This window comes from Rutidosis leptorrhynchoides, chromosome 8 (assembly GCF_046630445.1).
Source record: "Rutidosis leptorrhynchoides isolate AG116_Rl617_1_P2 chromosome 8, CSIRO_AGI_Rlap_v1, whole genome shotgun sequence".
NCBI lineage: Eukaryota > Viridiplantae > Streptophyta > Magnoliopsida > Asterales > Asteraceae > Rutidosis > Rutidosis leptorrhynchoides.
In genome coordinates, this window is record NC_092340.1 from 227,508,508 (window position 1) to 227,531,925 (window position 23,418).

A 23,418-nucleotide genomic window follows, 5' to 3' on the forward strand; every position below is an offset into this window, starting at 1 on the left:
TAATATCATGATAATATAATAATTTAAAATCTCTTTTGATATTATAAACATTGGGTTAACAACATTTAACAAGATCGTTAACCTAAAGGTTTCAAAACAACACTTACATGTAACGACTAACGATGACTTAACGACTCAGTTAAAATGTATATACATGTAGTGTTTTAATATGTATTTATACACTTTTGAAAGACTTCAATACACTTATCAAAATACTTCTACTTAACAAAAATGCTTACAATTACATTCTCGTTCAGTTTCATCAACAATTCTACTCGTATGCACCCGTATTCGTACTCGTACAATACACAGCTTTTAGATGTATGTACTATTGGTATATACACTCCAATGATCAGCTCTTATCAGCCCATGTGAGTCACCTAACACATGTGGGAACCATCATTTGGCAACTAGCATGAAATATCTCATAAAATTACAAAAATATGAGTAATCATTCATGACTTATTTACATGAAAACAAAATTACATATCCTTTATATCTAATCCATACACCAACGACCAAAACCACCTACAAACACTTTCATTCTTCAATTTTCTTCATCTAATTGATCTCTCTCAAGTTCTATCTTCAAGTTCTAAGTGTTCTTCATAAATTCCAAAAGTTCTAGTTTCATAAAATCAAGAATACTTTCAAGTTTGCTAGCTCACTTCCAATCTTGTAAGGTGATCATCCAACCTCAAGAAATCTTTGTTTCTTACAGTAGGTTATCATTCTAATACAAGGTAATAATCATATTCAAACTTTGGTTCAATTTCTATAACTATAACAATCTTATTTCAAGTGATGATCTTACTTGAACTTGTTTTCGTGTCATGATTCTGCTTCAAGAACTTCGAGCCATCCAAGGATCCATTGAAGCTAGATCCACTTTTCTCTTTTCCAGTAGGTTTATCCAAGGAACTTAAGGTAGTAATGATGTTCATAACATCATTCGATTCATACATATAAAGCTATCTTATTCGAAGGTTTAAACTTGTAATCACTAGAACATAGTTTAGTTAATTCTAAACTTGTTCGCAAATAAAAGTTAATCCTTCTAACTTGACTTTTAAAATCAACTAAACACATGTTCTATATCTATATGATATGCTAACTTAATGATTTAAAACCTGGAAACACGAAAAACACCGTAAAACCGGATTTACGCCGTCGTAGTAACACCGCGGGCTGTTTTGGGTTAGTTAATTAAAAACTATGATAAACTTTGATTTAAAAGTTGTTATTCTGGGAAAATGATTTTTATTATGAACATGAAACTATATCCAAAAATTATGGTTAAACTCAAAGTGGAAGTATGTTTTCTAAAATGGTCATCTAGACGTCGTTCTTTCGACTGAAATGACTACCTTTACAAAAACGACTTGTAACTTATTTTTCCGACTATAAACCTATACTTTTATGTTTAGATTCATAAAATAGAGTTCAATATGAAACCATAGCAATTTGATTCACTCAAAACGGATTTAAAATGAAGAAGTTATGGGTAAAACAAGATTGGATAATTTTTCTCATTTTAGCTACGTGAAAATTGGTAACAAATCTATTCCAACCATAACTTAATCAACTTGTATTGTATATTATGTAATCTTGAGATACCATAGACACGTATACAATGTTTCGACCTATCATGTCGACACATCTATATATATTTCGGAACAACCATAGACACTCTATATGTGAATGTTGGAGTTAGCTATACAGGGTTGAGGTTGATTCCAAAATATATATAGTTTGAGTTGTGATCAATACTGAGATACGTATACACTGGGTCGTGGATTGATTCAAGATAATATTTATCGATTTATTTCTGTACATCTAACTGTGGACAACTAGTTGTAGGTTACTAACAAGGACAGCTGACTTAATAAACTTAAAACATCAAAATATATTAAAAGTGTTGTAAATATATTTTGAACATACTTTGATATATATGTATATATTGTTATAGGTTCGTGAATCAACCAGTGGCCAAGTCTTACTTCCCGACGAAGTAAAAATCTGTGAAAGTGAGTTATAGTCCCACTTTTAAAATCTAATATTTTTGGGATGAGAATACATGCAGGTTTTATAAATGATTTACAAAATAGACACAAGTACGTGAAACTACATTCTATGGTTGAATTATCGAAATCGAATATGCCCCTTTTTATTAAGTCTGGTAATCTAAGAATTTGGGAACAGACACCCTAATTGACGCGAATCCTAAAGATAGATCTATTGGGCCTAACAAACCCCATCCAAAGTATCGGATGCTTTAGTACTTCGAAATCTATATCATATCCGAAGGGTGTCCCGGAATGATGGGGATATTCTTATATATGCATCTTGTTAATGTCGGTTACCAGGTGTTCACCATATGAATGATTTTTATCTCTATGTATGGGATGTGTATTGAAATATGAAATCTTGTGGTCTATTATTATGATTTGATATATATAGGTTAAACCTATAACTCACCAACATTTTTGTTGACGTTTTAAGCATGTTTATTCTCAGGTGATTATTAAGAGCTTCCGCTGTCGCATACTTAAATAAGGACGAGATTTGGAGTCCATGCTTGTATGATATTGTGTAAAAACTGCATTCAAGAAACTTATTTTGTTGTAACATAATTGTATTGTAAACCATTATGTAATGGTCGTGTGTAAACAGGATATTTTAGATTATCATTATTTGATAATCTACGTAAAGCTTTTTAAAACCTTTATCTATGAAATAAAGGTAATGGTTTGTTTTAAAAATGAATGCAGTCTTTGAAAAACGTCTCATATAGAGGTCAAAACCTCGCAACGAAATCAATTAATATGGAACGTTTTTAGTCAATAAGAACGGGACATTTCAGTTGGTATCCGAGCGTTGGTCTTAGAGAACCAGAAAATTTGCATTAGTGTGTCTTATCGAGTTTGTTAGGATGCATTAGTGAGTCTGGACTTCGACCGTGTTTTCTTTAAAAATGATTGCTTAACATTTTTGTTGGAAACTATATATTTTTAACATATGAATATTATGTGATATATTAATCTCTTAACGTGTTTGATATTATGTGATAGATGTCTACCTCTAGAACAAGTCCCATTGACTCACCTAATAATAATGAAGAGTCAAATGTAAATTGGAATGATTTGTGGACTGATTCACAAGTTCCCGAAGAGGAACCGGAAGAAGAGTCGGAACCGGAAGAAGAATCGGAACCGGAAGAAGAATCAGAACCGGATGAAGAAATAGAACCAGTGGGGGAAATAATAAAACGGTTAAGTAAAAGAAAATCCTCAACCAACCGACCAAAGTTAATTATGGTCAATGGTGTTTCAGCCAAGGAAGCAAAATATTGGGAGGATTACCAATTCTCCGATGAATCGGATTTCGACGAGAATTCCGATGATGTTATAGAAATTACCCCAACTGAATTTAAAAAGGCAAAAGAAAATAATAAGGGAAAGGGCATAAAAATAGAGAAATCTAATTCCAACCCCGATGAACTTTATATGTATCGTCAACCCCCGAAGTCCTTAAGTTGTAACAATGACCCGGGAACCTCTAAACCACCAGGTTTTTCTAAACCAATGTGGACAACGACGGCTCGTATTAGGGGAACATCATATATCCCTAGAAACTTGGCAAAACGAACCAAAACCGAAGAAGAAGAAACGAGCGAGTCGGAATAAGATAGTTGTATTCGTGTGGTGTAATATATGGAATATAGTGTTCTTATGCTTTATGATATATGTAAAAATTGCTTGTATTAATAAGTATTTTTTTTATGAATCTAACTCTTGTCTATTTTACAGTTTAAAAACACAAAATGGATAGACAACCCAATATTTTAAGAGACCTACCCGGAGACATGATTGATGAAATCTTGTCTAGAGTCGGCCAGAATTCTTCGGCACAACTATTTAAGGCGAGATCAGTTTGTAAGACATTCGAAGAACGTTCCAAGAATGTCTTGGTTTATAAGAGACTTTCGTTTGAAAGATGGGGGATATCACATTGGGAAACCCATAAGTTACGATGTGTTTACTTTGACGCATATATTGCGGGGAACCCAAATGCTATTTTACGCAACGGGTTAAGAAATTATTTTGACTCAATATATCCGAATATTGGACTTCGTGATTTAGAAAAAGCGGCTAACATGCAACATAAAGAAGCATGTTATGCTTACGGATTAGTAATGTTCGCTTCTCACCAAAGTGAGAACAAGAACATCGGGCTACAACTATTAAACAAAACGTTTCCACAAGTGACGGAGTCGGTAATTGGGGTAAGAAATGAGGTTTTTAGATTATTACGGGACTGTTGGACATTACGTAACCCTCGTCCCTTTGATGACGTTACAACACGCTGTCTTATCAACGGCCATAACGGTTATGTTGCACAAGACCAAGGATGGGAAGTAGTCCTAGTAAAACCAGAATGCATGACTTGTTTCTGGACGTATGAATTACGTGTCTTTATTGCCTTTGCCGAACGACTTGTGTACTAGCTAGAATTGTCTTCACAACTATCTTGTATCAAAGTTATTGTGTGCTATATTTCATGCTTTATGTAAAATAAGCGGTATTGTAAGTTTGTAAAATATTGTATAAAAGTTTGAACGCGAAATATTATTACAATCAGTTTTTCATATAGAATTGTAGTAGTTGAATTGTATATTAGCTACTAAGTATGAACTTAACGGGTAGGTACTACCCGAATTTAAACTTATAAAACGCTAATATGAAGAAAAAGCTTTTATAAATGAGTTCATATTATGCTACGAAATACTATTAACTACTCTTAATATTCTGTATGATTAACTTGTTCCATTTAACTATTTTGAAGGAAATGGCACCGACTACTCGACACACCGTGAATATGAATGAAGAGGAATTCCGTACTTTTCTAGCTTCAAACATAGCCGCAGTACAGGCTGCGCTACATACCAACAATAACCTTGGATCTAGCAGTACAAGAAATCGTGTAGGATGCACCTACAAAGAATTCACTGCCTGCAAACCTTTGGAATTTGATGGAACCGAAGGACCGATCGGATTGAAACGGTGGACCGAGAAGGTTGAATCGGTGTTTGCCATAAGTAAGTGTACTGAAGAGGACAAAGTAAAGTACGCTACGCATACCTTCACAGGTTCTGCGTTAACATGGTGGAATACCTATCTAGAGCAAGTGGGACAAGACGATGCGTACGCACTACCGTGGTCAGCATTCAAGCACTTGATGAACGAGAAGTACCGTCCCAGAACCGAGGTCAATAAGCTCAAGACAGAACTTAGAGGGTTACGAACCCAAGGATTTGATATTACCACGTACGAAAGACGATTCACAGAATTGTGCCTATTGTGTCCGGGAGCATTCGAAGATGAGGAAGAGAAGATCGACGCGTTTGTGAAAGGATTACCGGAAAGAATCCAAGAAGATATAAGTTCACACGAGCCCGCCTCCATACAACAGGCATGTAGAATGGCTCACAAACTCGTGAACCAAATTGAAGAAAGAATTAAAGAACAGACTGCTGAAGAGGCCAATGTGAAGCAAGTCAAAAGAAAGTGGGAGGAAAACGGTGATAAGAATCACCAATACAACAACAACAGCAATTACAACAATAATCGCAACAATTATCCCAACAATCGCAACATCAATCGCAACTACAACAAACGGCCCAACAATAACAACAACAACAACAACAGCAACTACAACAATCATCCCAACAACAACAATAACCGCAACAACAACAACAATCAGAAGCAGCTATGCCAAAGGTGTGAAAAGAATCACTCGGGGTTCTGCACCAAATTTTGTAACAAGTGTAAAAGAAATGGTCATAGCGCGGCGAAGTGTGAGTTCTACGGACCAGGGGTTAATAGAACGAAAGGAACAAATGGTTCGGAACGAGTAATGGCGGAGCAAGTAGTGTCGGAGCAAGTTATGCCAATGTAGTTTGTTATAAATGTGGAAAACCGGGCCACATTATTAGAAATTGCCCGAACCAGGAGAACACGAATGGACAAGGCCGTGGAAGAGTTTTCAATATTAATGCGACAGAGGCACAGGAAGACCCGGAGCTTGTTACGGGTACGTTTCTTATTGACAATAAATCTGCTTACGTTTTATTTGATTCGGGTGCGGATAGAAGCTATATGAGTAGAGATTTTTGTGCTAAATTAAGTTGTCCATTGACGCCTTTGGATAGTAAATTTTTACTCGAATTAGCAAATGGTAAATTAATTTCAGCAGATAATATATGTCGGAATCGAGAAATTAAACTGGTTAGCGAAACATTTAAGATTGATTTGATACCAGTAGAGTTAGGGAGTTTTGATGTGATATTCGGTATGGACTGGTTGAAAGAAGTGAAAGCGGAGATCGTTTGTTACAAAAATGCAATTCGCATTATACGAGAAAAAGGAAAACCCTTAATGGTGTACGAAGAAAAGGGCAACACAAAGCTACATCTTATTAGTAATTTGAAGGCACAAAAACTAATAAGAAAAGGTTGCTATGCTGTTCTATCACACGTCGAGAAAGTACAAACTGAAGAAAAGAGCATCAATGATGTTCCCATTGCAAAAGAATTTCCCGATGTATTTCCGAAAGAATTACCGGGATTACCCCCACATCGATCCGTTGAATTTCAAATAGATCTTGTACCAGGAGCTGCACCAATAGCTCGTGCTCCTTACAGACTCGCACCCAGCGAGATGAAAGAACTACAAAGCCAATTACAAGAACTTTTAGAGCGTGGTTTCATTCGACCAAGCACATCACCGTGGGGAGCTCCTGTTTTGTTTGTCAAGAAGAAAGATGGTACATTCAGGTTGCGTATCGACTACCGAGAGTTGAACAAACTTACCATCAAGAACCGCTACCCACTACCGAGAATCGATGACTTATTTGATCAACTACAAGGCTCGTCTGTTTATTCAAAGATTGACTTACGTTCCGGGTATCATCAAATGCGGGTGAAAGAAGATGATATTCCAAAGACTGCTTTCAGAACACGTTACGGTCATTACGAGTTTATGGTCATGCCGTTTGGTTTAACTAATGCACCAGCTGTGTTCATGGACCTTATGAACCGAGTGTGTGGACCATACCTTGACAAGTTTGTCATTGTTTTCATTGATGACATACTTATTTACTCAAAGAATGACCAAGAACACGGTGAACATTTGAGAAAGGTGTTAGAAGTATTGAGGAAGGAAGAATTGTACGCTAAGTTTTCAAAGTGTGCATTTTGGTTGGAAGAAGTTCAATTCCTCGGTCACATAGTGAACAAAGAAGGTATTAAGGTGGATCCGGCAAAGATAGAAACTGTTGAAAAGTGGGAAACCCCGAAAACTCCGAAACACATACGCCAGTTTTTAGGACTAGCTGGTTACTACAGAAGGTTCATCCAAGACTTTTCCAGAATAGCAAAACCCTTGACTGCATTAACGCATAAAGGGAAGAAATTTGAATGGAATGATGAACAAGAGAAAGCGTTTCAGTTATTGAAGAAAAAGCTAACTACGGCACCTATATTGTCATTGCCTGAAGGGAATGATGATTTTGTGATTTATTGTGATGCATCAAAGCAAGGTCTCGGTTGTGTATTAATGCAACGAACGAAGGTGATTGCTTATGCGTCTAGACAATTGAAGATTCACGAACAAAATTATACGACGCATGATTTGGAATTAGGCGCGGTTGTTTTTGCATTAAAGACTTGGAGGCACTACTTATATGGGGTCAAAAGTATTATATATACCGACCACAAAAGTCTTCAACACATATTTAATCAGAAACAACTGAATATGAGGCAGCGTAGGTGGATTGAATTATTAAATGATTACGATTTTGAGATTCGTTACCACCCGGGGAAGGCAAATGTGGTAGCCGATGCCTTGAGCAGGAAGGATAGAGAACCCATTCGAGTAAAATCTATGAATATAATGATTCATAATAACATTACTACTCAAATAAAGGAGGCGCAACAAGGAGTTTTAAAAGAGGGAAATTTAAAGGATGAAATACCCAAAGGATCGGAGAAGCATCTTAATATTTGGGAAGACGGAACCCGGTATAGGGCTGAAAGGATTTGGGTACCAAAATTTGGAGATATGAGAGAAATGGTACTTAGAGAAGCTCATAAAACCAGATACTCAATACATCCTGGAACGGGGAAGATGTACAAGGATCTCAAGAAACATTTTTGGTGGCCGGGTATGAAAGCCGATGTTGCTAAATACGTAGGAGAATGTTTGACGTGTTCTAAGGTCAAAGCTGAGCATCAGAAACCATCAGGTCTACTTCAACAACCCGAAATCCCGGAATGGAAATGGGAAAACATTACCATGGATTTCATCACTAAATTGCCAAGGACTGCAAGTGGTTTTGATACTATTTGGGTAATAGTTGATCGTCTCACCAAATCAGCACACTTCCTACCAATAAGAGAAGATGACAAGATGGAGAAGTTAGCACGACTGTATTTGAAGGAAGTCGTCTCCAGACATGGAATACCAATCTCTATTATCTCTGATAGGGATGGCAGATTTATTTCAAGATTCTGGCAGACATTACAGCAAGCGTTAGGAACTCGTCTAGACATGAGTACTGCCTATCATCCACAAACTGATGGGCAGAGCGAAAGGACGATACAAACGCTTGAAGACATGCTACGAGCATGTGTTATTGATTTCGGAAACAGTTGGGATCGACATCTACCGTTAGCAGAATTTTCCTACAACAACAGCTACCATTCAAGCATTGAGATGGCGCCGTTTGAAGCACTTTATGGTAGAAAGTGCAGGTCTCCAATTTGTTGGAGTGAGGTGGGGGATAGACAGATTACGGGTCCGGAGATTATACAAGAAACTACCGAGAAGATCATCCAAATTCAACAACGGTTGAAAACCGCCCAAAGTCGACAAAAGAGCTACGCTGACATTAAAAGAAAAGATATAGAATTTGAAATTGGAGAGATGGTCATGCTTAAAGTTTCACCTTTGAAAGGCGTTGTTCGATTTGGTAAACGAGAGAAATTAAATCCAAGGTATATTGGACCATTCAAGATTATTGATCGTGTCGGACCAGTAGCTTACCGACTTGAGTTACCTCAACAACTCGCGGCTGTACATAACACTTTCCACGTCTCGAATTTGAAGAAATGTTTTGCTAAAGAAGATCTCACTATTCCGTTAGATGAAATCCAAATCAACGAAAAACTCCAATTCATCGAAGAACCCGTCGAAATAATGGATCGTGAGGTTAAAAGACTTAAGCAAAACAAGATACCAATTGTTAAGGTTCGATGGAATGCTCGTAGAGGACCCGAGTTCACCTGGGAGCGTGAAGATCAGATGAAGAAGAAATACCCGCATCTATTTCCAGAAGATTCGTCAACACCTTCAACAGCTTAAAATTTCGGGACGAAATTTATTTAACGGGTAGGTACTGTAGTGACCCGAACTTTTCCATGTTTATATATATTAATTGAGATTGATGTTTACATGATTAAATGTTTCCAACATGTTAAGCAATCAAACTTGTTAAGACTTGATTAATTGAAATAGGTTTCATATAGACAATTGACCACCCAAGTTGACCGGTGATTCACGAACGTTAAAACTTGTAAAAAACTATATGATGACATATATATGGTTATATATATAGTTAACATGATATTATGATAAGTAAACATATCATTAATTATATTAACAATGAACTACATATGTAAAAACAAGACTACTAACTTAATGATTTTGAAACGAGACATATATGTAACGTTTATCGTTGTAACGACATTTAATGTATATATATCATATTAAGAGATATTCGTACATCATAATATCATGATAATATAATAATTTAAAATCTCTTTTGATATTATAAACATTGGGTTAACAACATTTAACAAGATCGTTAACCTAAAGGTTTCAAAACAACACTTACATGTAACGACTAACGATGACTTAACGACTCAGTTAAAATGTATATACATGTAGTGTTTTAATATGTATTTATACACTTTTGAAAGACTTCAATACACTTATCAAAATACTTCTACTTAACAAAAATGCTTACAATTACATTCTCGTTCAGTTTCATCAACAATTCTACTCGTATGCACCCGTATTCGTACTCGTACAATACACAGCTTTTAGATGTATGTACTATTGGTATATACACTCCAATGATTAGCTCTTAGCAGCCCATGTGAGTCACCTAACACATGTGGGAACCATCATTTGGCAACTAGCATGAAATATCTCATAAAATTACAAAAATATGAGTAATCATTCATGACTTATTTACATGAAAACAAAATTACATATCCTTTATATCTAATCCATACACCAACGACCAAAACCACCTACAAACACTTTCATTCTTCAATTTTCTTCATCTAATTGATCTCTCTCAAGTTCTATCTTCAAGTTCTAAGTGTTCTTCATAAATTCCAAAAGTTCTAGTTTCATAAAATCAAGAATACTTTCAAGTTTGCTAGCTCACTTCCAATCTTGTAAGGTGATCATCCAACCTCAAGAAATCTTTGTTTCTTACAGTAGGTTATCATTCTAATACAAGGTAATAATCATATTCAAACTTTGGTTCAATTTCTATAACTATAACAATCTTATTTCAAGTGATGATCTTACTTGAACTTGTTTTCGTGTCATGATTCTGCTTCAAGAACTTCGAGCCATCCAAGGATCCATTGAAGCTAGATCCACTTTTCTCTTTTCCAGTAGGTTTATCCAAGGAACTTAAGGTAGTAATGATGTTCATAACATCATTCGATTCATACATATAAAGCTATCTTATTCGAAGGTTTAAACTTGTAATCACTAGAACATAGTTTAGTTAATTCTAAACTTGTTCGCAAATAAAAGTTAATCCTTCTAACTTGACTTTTAAAATCAACTAAACACATGTTCTATATCTATATGATATGCTAACTTAATGATTTAAAACCTGGAAACACGAAAAACACCGTAAAACCGGATTTACGCCGTCGTAGTAACACCGCGGGCTGTTTTGGGTTAGTTAATTAAAAACTATGATAAACTTTGATTTAAAAGTTGTTATTCTGGGAAAATGATTTTTATTATGAACATGAAACTATATCCAAAAATTATGGTTAAACTCAAAGTGGAAGTATGTTTTCTAAAATGGTCATCTAGACGTTGTTCTTTCGACTGAAATGACTACCTTTACAAAAACGACTTGTAACTTATTTTTCCGACTATAAACCTATACTTTTATGTTTAGATTCATAAAATAGAGTTCAATATGAAACCATAGCAATTTGATTCACTCAAAACGGATTTAAAATGAAGAAGTTATGGGTAAAACAAGATTGGATAATTTTTCTCATTTTAGCTACGTGAAAATTGGTAACAAATCTATTCCAACCATAACTTAATCAACTTGTATTGTATATTATGTAATCTTGAGATACCATAGACACGTATACAATGTTTCGACCTATCATGTTGACACATCTATATATATTTCGGAACAACCATAGACACTCTATATGTGAATGTTGGAGTTAGCTATACAGGGTTGAGGTTGATTCCAAAATATATATAGTTTGAGTTGTGATCAATACTGAGATACGTATACACTGGGTCGTGGATTGATTCAAGATAATATTTATCGATTTATTTCTGTACATCTAACTGTGGACAACTAGTTGTAGGTTACTAACAAGGACAGCTGACTTAATAAACTTAAAACATCAAAATATATTAAAAGTGTTGTAAATATATTTTGAACATACTTTGATATATATGTATATATTGTTATAGGTTCGTGAATCAACCAGTGGCCAAGTCTTACTTCCCGACGAAGTAAAAATCTGTGAAAGTGAGTTATAGTCCCACTTTTAAAATCTAATATTTTTGGGATGAGAATACATGCAGGTTTTATAAATGATTTACAAAATAGACACAAGTACGTGAAACTACATTCTATGGTTGAATTATCGAAATCGAATATGCCCCTTTTTATTAAGTCTGGTAATCTAAGAATTTGGGAACAGACACCCTAATTGACGCGAATCCTAAAGATAGATCTATTGGGCCTAACAAACCCCATCCAAAGTATCGGATGCTTTAGTACTTCGAAATCTATATCATATCCGAAGGGTGTCCCGGAATGATGGGGATATTCTTATATATGCATCTTGTTAATGTCGGTTACCAGGTGTTCACCATATGAATGATTTTTATCTCTATGTATGGGATGTGTATTGAAATATGAAATCTTGTGGTCTATTATTATGATTTGATATATATAGGTTAAACCTATAACTCACCAACATTTTTGTTGACGTTTTAAGCATGTTTATTCTCAGGTGATTATTAAGAGCTTCCGCTGTCGCATACTTAAATAAGGACGAGATTTGGAGTCCATGCTTGTATGATATTGTGTAAAAACTGCATTCAAGAAACTTATTTTGTTGTAACATAATTGTATTGTAAACCATTATGTAATGGTCGTGTGTAAACAGGATATTTTAGATTATCATTATTTGATAATCTACGTAAAGCTTTTTAAAACCTTTATCTATGAAATAAAGGTAATGGTTTGTTTTAAAAATGAATGCAGTCTTTGAAAAACGTCTCATATAGAGGTCAAAACCTCGCAACGAAATCAATTAATATGGAACGTTTTTAGTCAATAAGAACGGGACATTTCATAAAAGGCAAAGGTCAAATGAATAGTACTATTCCTTTTTCCACTTTTCGCAAACTTAACCCCCCAACTTTTATTAAAATACAAATCGCACCTCACTTTACACTCTTATTAAAATACAAATCGCACCCCCACTTTATACGTATATTTTTTCCCAAATTTCACGAACTTAACCCCCTAACTTTTATTAAAATACAAATCGAACCCCCACTTTACTAACTTTTTTTTACTAATACTCAATTTTCACAAACTTAAACCCCTAACTTTTATTGAAATAGAAATCGAACTTCCACTTTATACGTATATATTTTTTAAATTTCACAAACTTAAGCCCCTAAATTTTATTAAAATACAAATCGAACCCCCACTTTACTAACTTTTTTTTTAAATAAAACCCGAACGCTAAAAGAGGCAACTTTCACAAAAGGAATAACCCTTCAATGTTAGATGTCGAAAAAAATTCTTTTTTACAAAATAGATCAAGACTTTTTTTTAACTCGCATTCAAAACGGAGCCCCCGGCGCGAAGCGAGGGCTCCACATCTAGTTAGTACTAAAATGATAATAATAATGATGTTTCATATTAACAATGATATTTTTATTAAAAATAATAATTTTAGTAAAAATGATAGTTTTAATATTAATAATACTTTTAATAATAATAATAGTAAAATAATTAAAACGATATTTTTCCTTTAAATCAATATCTTACAATATCTTAATTTCATCATGATATTCATAATCATTATTTCCTAATCGCTTCGTTTAATAGCTTTTAGTCATCTTTTATATCGCGTTCATATTAATAATAATAATAGTAATCATAATAATTAGATGTTACTAATATTAGCTTTAATTATAATATTACTTATAATAATAATATTAATGATAATACTAATAACTATTTGAATGATAATAACAATAATAATAATAATAATAATAATAATAATAATAATAATAATAATAATAATAATAATAATAATAATAATAATAATAATAATAATAATACTAATTATAACCTTAACGATAAAAACGATAGTAATAATAATAAAAATAAAAATAATATCTTTTATTAATAACGACAATGATAATAATAATAATAATAATAATAATAATAATAATAATAATAATAATAATAATAATAATAATAATAATGATAATTAGATTATAACGATGATAATAACGACGATAATAAAAATCATTTTTAATAATAATAAAAAATTCAATTGACTATAACTTCTAAACCGTTCATCGAAACCATTCGATATCTAAAATGAAAAGTTCTCAAATTTTCGCTAGCTTTCCAATGACATGCATATCATATACCTTATCTTAATAGCATATGTATTTAATTCAAGATTTGACATATCCTATCTAACGATAATAACGAACGTATAAGCATGCATAATCCTATATATATACTCGAGCACTAGTTAGGGATACACTAATAATATATAAAAGTTAAGTTATGAGTGCTCACATATCAATATTGAGATTCAATATTGCAGGAAAAGTACATAGATGCAACGGAGATGATAAACACTAGTTTGACTCACGAGCAATACTCCCGAACCATACCCATAAGCTCCATAGCTATAACCCATAATTTCCTTAGTTCTATCCCACTCGAAAAACAATTTCGAAATCACTCGGACAGCACTCCGTCGTAATATTTTATGTATACTAATAATATTTTGAAATAATACGGAGTAAATATATATATGTAAATCGATTGATAGATTTTTGAGAAAAATATTTTCAAGTTTCAATGAAATAATGAAACCTATTGAATTCTATTTATAATAGACTTTTGAATTATTAAAGTGAATTATTAAAGTATGAATTATTAAAGTGAATTATTAAAGTTAAAGTAAAGTAAAAATAAAGTAAATGTAAAGTTTAAGTATAGTAAAAGTAGAAAACTATGTACGTATAATACGCGTATAAATATATATAATATTAATTTAAATCATTATATATATTTAATAAAATAAAATATAAATATCGTTATCTTTATCATATTGGTTAAGTAATGAGTTGTCAAAAGTGGTTCTAGATATTTATAAAAGTTATATACGTTTTAATAATAAAGTTCTTTTTAAACTGAAAACGTTTTTGTACGTTTGAAACTAAATCACATAAATATGATAATTTTGTTTTCCAAAACTAAATATATTTAAGAATCATTTTGTTTAAAGGTTAAAATAATGGAAATCGTTATATCATAAAACATTTTAGAAAAGTAGAATCATATATATTCATAATAGGTTTCAAGTTTTTAAATTACAGTCTATTGGTGAAGCATGCGATAAAGTTCAAAGGTTAAATAAACGTATGAAACCATCTTAATGAAAAATGTCGAGTTACTTAACTTGTCGATATCCAACATCTAAGTTATTTACACTCCACGTTCTTACTTATAAATCACTTTACCATTTTCCGAATGTTGTCAAAAAGAAAAGATTTCTTAAATCATAGTGGACCTCATAACATAGACCCGTAATCGTATCACAATGTATCTGATAAATCAATCATTTGATATTATCTTCTAATTCCATCGATAATATTGAAACAAATACATTCATGTAAAGTATTATACGTTTAACACTTTATTAACATTCTCAAGTTATAATATATATATATATATACATATATATACATATTTATTTATATATAACGGGTCGAGGTTATAATGAATGTATGAACACAATTTAAAATTCTTGAGATTTAACTTAACAAACTTTGCTTATCATGTCGGAATAATATAAAGATAAATTTTAAATTTGATTGGAAATTTCCGGGTGATATTGCGCATTTTTCATATATTTATCATGGCAATATCCGTCATTTTTAGTCCATTCGGATACGGTTTTGGTCTTTATTCGTGATAATTTGGGAAGATTATGATTCGAGAGCCGAGAAGATCTTTTATATGCCTTTTTGATCATTTTGAGGTATATTTTATGTTACTTTATTAGAGGTGCCTTAATATGATGAAGCGATGTAGTTTTGGGCATTTTTATGGAGTAAAATGAAGAATTTTCTGTACCTGTATTAAGCCGCGGCGCGGCTGGGGAGCCCGCGGCGCGGGTTATAACAGAATTTGAGGGTCGAGCATATTGATAATGGTTGGAGTGCTGGCTAGTTTTAAGCCGCGGCGCGGCTGTGAGGCCCGCAGCGCGGGTCAATTCTGATGGTGGTTTTGGGGCTATAAATAGGGAATAAACCCTAACTTTTTATCACCTTTTCATCCTGATGAATTCCAACAACTTTGGGGCGATTTTTAGTGATTTTTGGGGAATCTCAACATCATCTAATCAACTCAATCATTCCGGAAACACGTTTTGATTCGTCAATCGTTCAAGATCAAGATTTTAACTAGGTTTAATTCTTATCAACAATAATGAATTATCTTAATTGTTTGTTTTTGATTTCTATTATTGCCATGGTTATTGGCTAGTTATTTTAATGTTTGTCTAGACTGATAAACCTTTGTATTGGATGCTACTTAACAGTTATTCGTTTAATTTATGATGATTTGATGTTTGAATTAAAGAACGATTCTTATTAAAGCTACACTTTTTGATTCAATTGGTTGTGTACTTGTTTGATAGGACGAGAGTTCATTAATTTAATACATAAATTTACAATTAGTTTGTCTTAATTGGTTGTTTGCTTACTCGGAGAAGAGAGTAAATTGAATTCAAAAGGCTAGACGAAATAGGGGTGAATCATACACAACGAGAGTTGGTGTGGTTGTAATTCGAGTCTTCATCTCAGTCGAATATTTGGTCACAATTAGGAGGTCTTAGGCTACGGGGAATTCCGTGTCGTGTAATCTTAATTGAAGTGTTTGCGCTGGGGAATTCCAGGTGAACCGACTAGATAATTCACATATGTTAGATAATAACTGGGGCTTAATCTAAATGCATCCAATACTAGGTGTAAAGGGTCTAGACAAGCATTCGTTCTCCTATTTGTTTACAACTATCTTATTTTTACTTGTTTGTTTGCTTTAAAGCTTTATTCTTAGAATACCAAAAATATTGTTCTTTCTTGTTATTAATTAAAGCTATCTTTGATTTGGCTAATCGTTAAATAACCACCAAAACTATTATCTCGTAATTTCCATTTTCTAGATTAACATAGTTTATTTCCATTAGTTACAATCTTAATTCCCACGTTTAAAACTGTCCTTGGAATGATCTTGGATTTTACCAGATTCTATACTGCTACACGATCGGGTACACTGCCCGTTAGTGTGTAGTAATCTCTTTAACCGGTATTTTCCATCATAATTTATATACGCGATTTTACACATCAAGTTTTTGGCGCCGCTGCCAGGGATAGTTGTGTGTCAATTTGAGATTGTTTGCTATTTGTGATTTGTTTGAGTCTATTTCTTTTTAGTAGTATTATTTTAGATTTAGTTTTACTTTCTATCTTATTTTATTTTACGTTGTAGTGTGTCGGTGCTTTTATTCTTTTCTTGTTTTTGTTAGTTGCAGGAAGATGCTTAATTGTTGGAGCCATTTAGATGATGAAATTAACTAGATGGTTAGATTAAATGAAGAAAGTAACTGATTTTATGATCAAATGAACAAAGAGATGCAGGCATCCCGTGTGAACCTGAATCAAAGTTGTAGATGGTTATATGGTCTTCAGGATGAGCAACTAAGCGTTGTAACCACGAGTTTTAGGAATGAAATTGTAGAGGATGTTGTTGAACTAAATGATCAAAATTCCAACTTAGAGGATATGATGTATAAGTTTATTGCCACTTAAACAGAGTTTATTGCATCTCAAACACAAAATAACGAGAGGTATGCACAAATGTTTAGAGATCAAGAGCTATCCATTCAGAATTTAGAGCGACAGATATGCAACCTAACACAGGTGTTGGTTCATGTTCCGAGTGAGCAAGAGTGTACGGGTATTGGGGATGATTTGATTATAAATGAAGTTGATCAAGAGCCTTTCCCTATAGACACACATTCCGAGTTATTGATGGAGTTCCTAGAATTGCAGGATTTGCATACTTGTTCATTTATTGGTGAGGAAGAGGTTGATATGGTTGATGAAGAAGGTTTGTTGGCTGTTCTCATTGCTAATGGTTATGAGCCTACAACTGAAGAATTGAAGGAATTGAAGTTAGAGGTTGAGTCCCATTCCATAGTTAACATTCAGAGCGGGTCCACACTTATTCCAGAGGATGTTGATATTGAGGAGAGTAATGGTTCATTGTTGGATAGATATCACAGCGTTTATAGTATGCGGACGACGGTATATAAGGAACCATTTGATTTGAGCATGACTGCGTGGTACATTCGAATGTCCCAATCTAATTTTAAGGGTGACACTTCTTTTAAATCTCGGGTTATTTTAGAGTTATCCGTGAAGAAGGTAGATGAACTCCCAAATTTAATGTTCACAATTCGGGGTGTAAATGACTGGTTGACATTGCTGATTCATGGAACATACTCTACTGATTTCTCGTACTGTCAGCTAAGTGTGGGTGATTCAGACCCCACTAAAGGCTGATTATAGGGGTCGAGTCGGGTGCACGACTCAATGAAATGCACCATTTTGTATAGTATTGTATATTTGTTTGGATTTATTGCAAGTACTTTTGTTGATGAACATTGCGTGATAACTATCAAGGAATGGCATTAAGTGCAGGCCGGTCTGTCACTAGCATTACGCGGTTCATGGTTGTAACTTGGCAAGTTTTACCTTATTTCTCCTTTTACCCTTATGAATTTAATCTATTTCAGATCTCAAGTAATGGGGACATTACTTGATCTCAAGTGTGGGGTGGGGATGTAAATTCTTGAGGGTTTACGGGTTGGTAAAATATGTATTTGAAATATGAGTATTGGTTTACATATGGTTTCGGTTATTATGAACTTTAAAAATAGTGAAACATCACGTTTTATGCCATTTTTGAGAAACTTTAAATTTTTTTTCGTGATTTCAAAGAAGCCAAAACCTTATGCTTTAAGAATGGCAAGTTGTTACCTACGAATTGACCGGTACAAAATGTCATTTCCTGTGTTCTTTCCGCCCTAGGCCGAAGCCGGGTCTAGTTGGCTCGGAAATTAGGCTTGTTCTGTGTCGTTTCCCTAAAACCAAGGGGAACCGTGGGTGGCACTTTCCATACCCTAGGATGTATCGTTTCCATCCTATATAGGAAATAAAGTCTTCCGAGTGTACGTCCTACTTGGTATAGCAGACTTCCTAAACTATACCATTTCATACTAATATCATTTCACGATATAAGTTACTGCGGGAAGAGGAAGTCATGAACTTCCAAACACGTTCATTTCCATTGAACGTGAAATCCTACGAATTCTTCGAAATTCAATAGTAGGTCACCTGCACCAAGGCGGGTGTCAACCGTATGAACGGTGATTGGATCGTGTGGTCAAAACCGGGCCATACGCTAGATCGAAAACTTAAATAGGGCGATCCTCATTGTTTCTCCTAACAAGGACAATGTTGCACCCGACCACTTTAGTTAACCACATAGGATGTATCCATTCCATCCTAAAGGGGGTCAAGTCTCCCGAATGATACACTTGCTGATTTGTTTTGGAAGTTGTAGTCCATACCAGTTGTAGGGTGATGAAAAATCTTGAAAAGTCATTGCTAAAATCGACTGTAAATCTACCAGGCCTCAACATCAAATAGGAAAACTGGTAGTCAAAGCTTATCTCGATGACGGGGATTTGCTAGCCAAATGGGAAGCGCACCATGATACACAAAATGTCAGTGATTGATCAGATTCCCAGTGGATAACCTCCGGAAAGGTAAGATATCAGCTTTTAAGCCTGATGAACCTCAATCTTTATGGTTGACTTAACGGATTAGATGATCACCTCATGATTATCGATGATATCTGGACGTAATGTGTATCCTCCTAAGCACATTATTTTCTTACCGACATCTCGCGATGTTAGGTACTGTGGGAGGCATTGGCTTTACCAATCGTGGGGTAGCCCGTAGTGTTCTTTGGTTCGAAGGTTTCACTTTCTCGGCTCATGGTTTCCACTTGTATCTACATTTTATATTTGAAGACATATTCAGGTTCGAGATCCTCTACATTTATTTGGATTACATATTTGGTGCACGTTGTTCGAGTTAGTACTATTATTGTGCCGATACTTTATTTGGGGATGTTGGAGATTTTTGGGATTACAAGTGAAAGTCACATTGTTGGTTGTTCTCTTTAAACCGTACCCACGCTAGTTGCTCATTTGGTTATTGTTCGTTGATTCTACTATCACTTATGAAGGCGTTATAATTCAGTAGAAGATTATTTTCGAGTCAACTTTGCTTGAGGACAAGCAAGACTATAGTGTGGGGTGATTTGATACTGCGCATTTTTCATATATTTATCATGGCAATATGCGTCATTTTTAGTCCATTCGGATACGGTTTTGGCCTTTATTCGTGATAATTTGGGAAGATTATTATTCGAGAGCCGAGAAGATCTTTTATACGCCATTTTGATCATTTTGAGGTATATTTTATGTTACTTTATCAGAGGTGCCTTAATATGATGAGTGCTGGCTAGTTTTAAGCCGCGGCGCGGCTGTGAGGCCAGCGGCGCGGGGCGATTCTGATGGCGGTTTTGGGGCTATAAATAGGGAATTAAACCCTAACTTTTTATCACCTTTTCATCCTGACGAATTCCAGCAACTTTGGGGCGATTTTTAGTGATTTTTGGGGAATCCCAACATCATCTAATCAACTCAATCATTCCGGAAACACGTTTTGATTCATCAATCGTTCAAGATCAAGATTTCAACTAGGTTTAATTCTTATCAACAATAATGAATTATCTTAATTGTTTGTTTTTGATTTCTATTGTTGCCATGGTTATTGGCTAGTTATTTTAATGTTTGTCTAGACTTAAAAACCTTTGTATTGGATGCTACTTAACAGTTATTCGTTTAATTTATGATGATTTGATGTTTGAATTAAAGAACGATTCTTATTAAAGCTAGACTTTTAGATTCAATTGGTTGTGTACTTGTTTGATAGGACGAGAGTTCATTAATTTAATAAATAAATTTACAATTGGTTTGTCTTAATTGGTTGTTTGCTTACTTGGATACGAGAGTAAATTTAATTCAAAAGGCTAGACGAAATAGGGGTGAATCATACACAACGAGAGTTGGTGTGGTTGTAATTCGAGTCTTCATCTCAGTCGAATATTTGGTCACAATTAGGAGGTCTTAGGCTACGGGGAATTCCGTGTCGTGTAATCTTAATTGAAGTGTTTGCGCTGGGGAATTCCAGGTGAACCGACTAGATAATTTACATATGTTAGATAATAACTGGGGCTTAATCTAAATGCATCCAATACTAGGTGTAAAGGGTCTAGACAAGCATTCATTCTCCTATTTGTTTACAACTATCTTATTTTTACTTGTTTGTTTGCTTTAAAGCTTAATTCTTAGAATACCAAAAATATTGTTCTTTCTTGTTATTAATTAAAGCTATCTTTGATTTGGCTAATTGTTAAATAACCACCAAAACTATTATCTCGTAATTTCCATTTTCTTGATTAACTTAGTTTATTTCCATTAGTTACAATCTTAATTCTCACGTTTAAAACTGTCCTTGGAACGATCTTGGATTTTACCAGATTCTATACTGCCTCACGATCGGGTACACTGCCCGTTAGTGTGTAGTAATCTCTTTAACCGGTATTTTCCATCATAATTTATATACGCGATTTTACACATCACCGGGTCGTCACATAGGATTCGCGTCAATTGGTGGCAATTATAATAAACACCAATTCTTAGGCTATCAAGTTCAACAAGGGCGATATCCGGTAAAACAATTCAACCATAGAATGTAGTTTTGATTACTTGTGTCTATTTCGTCAAACATTTATAAAAGTTCATGTATTCTCAGTCCCAAAAATATATATTGCAAAAGCATTTAAAAAGGGAGCAAATGAAACTCACAATACGATATTTTGTAGTAAAAATATTCATACGACGATACTGAACAATGCAGGGTTGGCCTTGAATTCACGAACCTATATCATTTATATATATATATTAACACATATAATGGTAATTGAACAACTTTATATATATGTAGTTATGTATTAAGATTAATATTTATATATAATTTTATTAATACTTATAATATATTATAATGCTTATTTGATATATGGTTTAATTAACGTTATATCAATATAAATAATTTTACATTAGTTAAAACATAATATTATGTAATATTAGTATACATAAATATAGTTTTCTATAAATATTTTCTGTTTGCAAAAATTAATAATTGTAATAATACTAAGTTAAGGATAATGATAATAATGATAGTAATAATAGTAATAAAAATAAAAAAAAATTACTTTTTAATAATGAAAATTTTAATAAAGAAAATGATAGTTTTTAATGATAACCAAATAATAATTTTAGTAGGAATGATACTTTTAATAATAATAGTAGTTTTTAAATAAAAAGATAAGTTTAATGATAATGATAATGAAAATAATGATTTTGATATTAATGATAGTTTTACTAAAATTGATAATGATAATAATAATATTGCTAATCCTAATATTACTAATAATAATAATAATAATAATAATAATAATAATAATAATAATAATAATAATAATAATAATAATAATAATAATAATAATAATAATAATAATAATAAATAGATAAATAACTACCTCAAGGAAGTGGCCCTAAAAATAATGCCCAAGTCCGGGTTTAAACCCGCGACGTCCCACTAACCCGATAATATCCGTAACCACTACTCCATTTACCATTTTCTGTTTCAATCATCTTCCTAAATTCTTTAAACCTTGATCCGTTTCCATTTTCATAAACCGACATTATCATCTCATCATTCTTTTAGATCATGTATCATCTTCATCTTAGTATCATTAATTTCTGCGTTCGATTAGATACAGAAAATACGAATGATATCTTTATCATCATCATAGGTTTAACATCCTCACTCATCATCATTTGATCATATCATTATCATTTCATCATTTCAACATCTCGTCATCATCAACTACATTACCTCATCACCATTATCATGATCTAATCATCATAATAATTTAATCATTATCATAATTATATAACATCATTATTATCGTTATTTTATTACTATTATCTAGTCATCAGCAACATTCGTCCAACAGAAATCAATGAATGGCTTTCGGTCCAAAGCAGAAAAGTGGGACATGGCCCAATTTGCATCCAAAATTCTAATCTATAAAGAGGCCCATTAATGTGAGCGAGGTGTAGTACGAAATAGATATTATTTTATTACGAAATACTATTAAATACGATACAATTTACACAAGTTATTTATTTATTTATTGAATGGATATACCTAAACTTTGCTACAACACTTATAGGCAGTGTACCTAATCGTAGAGTAGTGTAGTTTTTAGTAAGTCCGGTACGTTCGACACGGATACAGCTAAGTTTAATGCTATATTTATTTTAAACTATATTTGTATAAATATATCTATATATAAGTAATATAGTAGTATTATTATTATTATAAAAGGGAGTTTTACCGTTTAATGACCGGTTTGTCGATTTTAAGTCCTAATGCAAAATATTAACTTAATTTAAAGTGTAAAGTAAATGACGATAAATAAAAATGCGATAAAATAAAAATACGATAATTAAAAATGCAATAATTTTAAGTA